General features: G+C 36.5%; 1 pseudogene; it reads right to left on the bottom strand.

Moving 5' to 3' along the window:
• Window positions 1–1,878: 1,878 nt before the first annotated feature.
• LOC144255881 (renal cancer differentiation gene 1 protein pseudogene) lies at window positions 1,879–3,574 on the bottom strand (annotated as a pseudogene).
• Window positions 3,575–5,788: the final 2,214 nt, after the last annotated feature.

Genomic DNA, 5,788 nt, shown 5'->3' on the forward strand with positions numbered 1-5,788 from the left:
AATGGTGCATCTCTGTTCTCTTTGGTTGGTTGCATTTTCTGAGGTCTGCATCGCACACTAGACTCTATCTCCAGTGTCATTTTTTAAAAAAATTTTTTTTCAGAAACCTAATGTGCCCCCTACTACATCCTCAAAAATATTTCAGCCTTTCCATTATGTAGTCTACTACTGTATGGAATCCACTTTCTTCCTGGGGACATCCATCAGCCCTTGTGACCTCTTGCTTGAACACAGATCAAACTCTTCCAAAGCTTTTGTTTCTCTTAAGGTGCAGGGTGCCTTCAGGTGCCTTAAGGTGCCTCTCCCTCTATAATGAAAAGGAGGAGGAGGAAGAGGAATAAGGACCAAGGTCTTCCATAATTCTCTGAAAAGCAGCTTCTCTACTGCTCTCTTTCACACCCTCAAGGTGGGTGATAGACTAATTTTGTCAGAACTAACTTTGCAATCTTTTTGAGGACCCTGCACCCTGGTTTTTTAGAGTGAGGGTGCTTAAGATTTCTTATATTTTTCTTAGCGTTTGTGATCTAAGCATAGGAACCTTACTATAAAATTCTGCTATATAATCACTAGGAACAAATGCTTTGTCCTGATAACTCACAATTGAAAGACATTTTCCTAGAATATGACTTAAGTATCTTTAGAAATTTTTCATCAAACTGAGCAATGTGTATCGTTATGGGTCCAGTGGCATCTTCTCTGAGATATGTATAAATATGATATTTTTTTAAAGGCAGGAGAGACATAGGATTCTATCACAAGTTGTGCATAAATACTTTTATGAGAAATTCAGAAAACATAAAAGAGAAGGCAAACAAAATTATAAACCTTATTGGTAACATCCAGAGAAATCACTGGTTAACATTTTGATGTATTTGTGAAAAACATTTCCCAACAAATTGGGATGATATTGTTTGTCCTGTGTGTTTTTTTTAATAACATACTATCTAAATTTGAATGTTATTTTTACAAAATTATATCTATAAACTTATTAGATACTTATAAAATTTAATTTTGCATATAATAAAAATCAGACTATACAAATGGCAATGGTGGTGTTTTTAATGCCCAATAATTACATTTGATGAATCATGAGAGTTATTCATTTGCCCAATAATTGCTTGACTTCCCTTTGGACACTATTCATTATTTATGGGAAGTGAAGACTTCATTTCCTATATAACTCTCATAGTTCCCTTTTTCTCTCACTTCCCAATGATTATTAAGAGTTTCCCATTGATTACATTTATAATTCAAAATATGTTTATGCCTCTAGGTATTCATCAAATTTAGACATTATCTTCCCATTCCCTACTATTTAATGAGTGACTATTACCCTCTTCATTCTTTCTTCTGCCTTTCTCCTCTCACCTCTCCACTCCCACTAGCCATATCAGTACTTTTAAATTGTGAATATTTTACAGCATTGGTATTCTATTGCAGAACACTAGTCCATGATTTATCGGTAAGTTGACTCTAAGCATCATAAACCACAAATGTTATTTGTTTATATATATGTATATATCAAACATTTTAATATGTTAGTATGTCTAATTTTATATTTGCAGAGATAGCATATAACATTTGAGAATCTTGCTGGGGCACTTACTAGCTTTGCGTTCTTGAGCATGTCATTTAATATTTATTCCCTCCTTTATCTCTAGGAAAATATCTATTCCCTAGAGTTATAAGGATTGTGTAATTAACCCAAGGCACATAGTAGACACATTAAACGTTACTTCTCTGCTTAGCCTAGTCTTGTGTATTATATTTCTTCATTACTACTTAAATAAGATGAGCTCTGCAGCACACAAAGTAGAATATTTCTTTTTTTTTTTGCTTTTAATAAGTTTATTTTTAGACATTTTAAAAATTGCAACTTTCAGAATATATAAGAAAAATATTTTTATAATACTGAAGTAAGCATCTCTTTGGTATAAAAATCACACAACATGTGTGATCTTTAACTAAAATAATTAATCAAGAACTATGACCTAATATGCTAAACAAAACTATTCTTTGCCCATCCATATGTCCCCTTGTATCACCCCCACTATGGGGCTTTAAGAATATACTTCTGTACACATCTCCATATCTACAAAGAATTAAGATGCCACATCAAATATGTTTAAAAATTATATATAGTAGAGCATTAGAGCTAGCTCAGTTGTTGACACACGACACAAACCAACAAAAAGCAATATAAGATACAAGACACATAAAATAGAACATTGTCACTGAGATCAAATAATATGAAAACAATTACTTCATTTAAATTTGATATTCTGGAAACAGAGCAATTTCTTTAGAATTATTATGTAAGTAACTTGCAACTCAGTAATAGTACTGAGTCAAAAATTTGATAAGATATTTTTAAGATAGTACTCAAACATTCAAAATGTAAAATACAAGAAATATTAACGATAAAAGCAATTAACCACAAATAGGGCAAAAACATGCATTCTTTCCAGACGTGCTTTCATTTCAGACATCCTTTTTTAAAAAGCATCTTAGAAAGGCAAAAAAAAAAATTATATTTTAAGAAACTATCATCAAAGTTCAAATCCCCATTTAAAAAACAATGTTTTCCTTCAAGTCAATGAAGTTCAGATTCATACATTTTTGAAAAACAATTACAGTCTTCATGCTAAAAACATGAAGGAAAAAAAGCTTTTAGTTATGTTTCTCAAGTCTTTTATTCAACAAGCATTTAGCAAGTATTGTGTGACACTGTTTCAGGTGCTGAGGATATAAAAGCAAGACTTAGTCACTGGTTTTGGAGAATTTACCCTAATGGAGGTGGATTCATCATTAGAAACCTTAGTTACCTCCTTTGGGCCATAAATTGAAGCTCAACTTCAAATTCTACTATTCTTGCATCTTCTTTTAAATAATGTTCTGTGTAGTATGCTACTGGTAGTCCTGTGGCACTATTAACATTATCTACTGATGGAATTAACTTCCATAAAGGATTCTACAAAAGTTTAGATGGCAGAAAGTATTTAAGAATAAACAAATACTGGTCTGCATCAAAAATATCAGTATTCTGCTTTCATAAAAGTCAAGAAAAAGTTCTGTGAGTATACAGAACTGCTGGAAACAGATCATCCTATGTATGCAGTACATGTGCAAAAATCGTATGTTAAGAAGTATGTTACACGGTCCATTGCTGGAACAGCTAGCTAAGCAGGCCAAATCAGTTGTCAGGTTTCAAAGAGTCATAGCCTTCTTTCAGGAGGTCCCGCCAGGTTTTAAGGAAACGTGCATTTTCTGTACATTTGAGGGCAAGCTCTTCCACTTGAGCTGATACTGCAGATGTGGCTTCGAGAAGTTTGGTTAGAGAAAAAGCTGCATCTCCTATCTGCAGCTCCACTTCCTCCAGCGGGTCCACGGTTCGGCCACTGCTCCTGCTCGAATCCCGCCAGCCCAAACTCATTGGGACACCAGGGGAAGATGCTGAAGAAACGTCGGAAGAAGAAGGAGAGGAGGGAGGCGGTGGGGGAGGCGAAAAAACACGAAACTCCTCAGGATCAGCCATGGGAAAAGGCTGGGACCGCAGAGCCGGACCTAAACAGCAGAACCGACACCAACAGTCTTTCAATCGCTCGCGCCCAAAGCCCAGAGGCTCAGAATATTTCTTGAATTAAGGTTAAATGCATTCCTTTTTCCTATGCTTTAGCAGTTGCTTTTTTTAATGCCATTTTTAATTTTTGTTTCATATTCTCAACCACAGGTTTCCTGTATAGTTTCCCACTCACCTTGCCAGAAGCTTTTAAATGCTTTCATTTTTTTAAAAAAAATTTTTTTCAGAAAACTAATGTGCCCCCCACTACATCCTCAAAAATATTTCAGCCTTTCCATTATGTCGTCTACTACTGTATGGAATCCACTTTCTTCCTGGGGACATCCATCAGCCCTTGTGACCTCTTGCTACAATTCAGACCAGATGCTTCCTGGGCTCTGTGGACACCTCTGGATTCTATCACTGTTTCCTGCATTCCACGACTTCCTCTCTTTGATCTCTCTCTATTTTTGCTGGTGTAAATCCTCAAATAACTTCCTCAGAATGGTACATGAAAGGCAAATTTTCTTAATCTTTGCATTCCTGGAAAACCTTATTGTTTGCCATTATGCAATAGTAATCAAACTCCTAGCCATATTTTTTGAATGGACAAGCTCATTCCAAAATCTCCATAGGAAAACCAACAGCTCTAGAATAATCACAACTTCGAAAAACATACAAACTTGAAGACTTAATTCCTCTAATTCAGGACTTGCTTTAAAGCTGTAGTAGTGAAGAAAATATTATATCAGTGTGAAGGTAAATGCTCAATTCCTGTAGTATGTTCCAATGTTCCAAATCCCAAGAACTCTAACATACTATATGTTTCCATTTGGGGGTCACAGTCAACTGCTGTTTGCTCATATCCACAGACATGTATCTCCAGTAATAAAGGTGCTCCACAACTTAAGGTGGTGTAACATTCTGAAAAACCCAGTATGGATTGAAAATATTATAGGTTCCAAATGCATTTAATTCACCTAGCCAACCAAGTACAGTAGCTTAGTAACACTGAGGAACACCGATTGCTTCTCTTGTTATTGAATGGCTCACTCAGAATTATACTTGCTGCCCATGCCCAGCATCACCAGAGGGTATTGTAATGGATACAGATCCAAGAGAAGATGCAAATTTAAAATTTGAAATATAGTTTCTACTGAATAGGTGTTCCTTGGGCACTATCATGAAGTCAAAAAATTGCAAAGTCCAATTGTAAATCAGGGGTAATCTGTATTTGTGTCTAAATCTTAGAAGCTCCATTAATAGCATGGAGCCAATCTCCATAGAGGGAGCATCTTGCATCTAGGATGCTAATATTATTATTGCGCACCTTGGACTTGTCTAGACCTACTCATCACCTGGTGGCTACGTTAATTCAGACCATCACTCCCCATCTAGGTGTTGATACCAGCCTCCCCTTGGCATCCTTGCTTGAAGTCCTAGAGCCTCCCATCTATTCTGTTCAATGCTTGCCTGAAATACAACGGTGGAAGATTCATTCCCTGTGTCCTTGCCAACATGCACAAATACTGACCCCAGATTCCTAATCTTGCCTTAATATTACCTCCAGGAAACTCTTTCCTCTATTCTCTTTCTGTAGTCCAGCTATTCTAATGTGTTTTGCTCTCTTGCATTCAGCTGTTTCTGTGCCTAGAATATGCTTTCTTTCCTAACTCTCTCTTTTCTATCTTTGGATCTTCTTTTAGGTTTTACTTTCTCTAACAAAACATCCTTGACCCTCTCAAGGGTGGGACTAAATGCCCCCTCCATGTGCATCTACAGTCCTAACTTACCCTTTTCCAATAACTCCTTCAGTTTGCATTGGGAATAACCTTCAAAGGCCCATGTGTTAAAGCTTGGATTCCAAGGTGACACTGTTGGGAGGTGTGGAACGTTTATTAGGTGGGGCATAGCGAGAGAAATTTAGGTCATGCAGGAATGTGTTCTCTATGAGGACAGTGGGACCCTGGTCCCTTGTTTTGTCCCACCACATGCTCCCCAACATGACGTACTGCTACCTCACCCAGCTCAAAACAATGGGGACAGCCAATCATGGAGTGAAACCCTCTAAAATTATGAGCCCAAATCAATCTTTTATCTATATAAGTTAATTATCTGAAGTGCTTGTTATAGTAATAGAAAGCTGATTATCAAAATTATAACCTCATCAAAATGTAAGCTCTTTGAGGCTAGGTCCAATGGCCATCATGCCAGCTGGTTTTTATGGTG

This window comes from Urocitellus parryii, chromosome 7, assembly GCF_045843805.1.
Source record: "Urocitellus parryii isolate mUroPar1 chromosome 7, mUroPar1.hap1, whole genome shotgun sequence".
Lineage (NCBI taxonomy): Eukaryota > Metazoa > Chordata > Mammalia > Rodentia > Sciuridae > Urocitellus > Urocitellus parryii.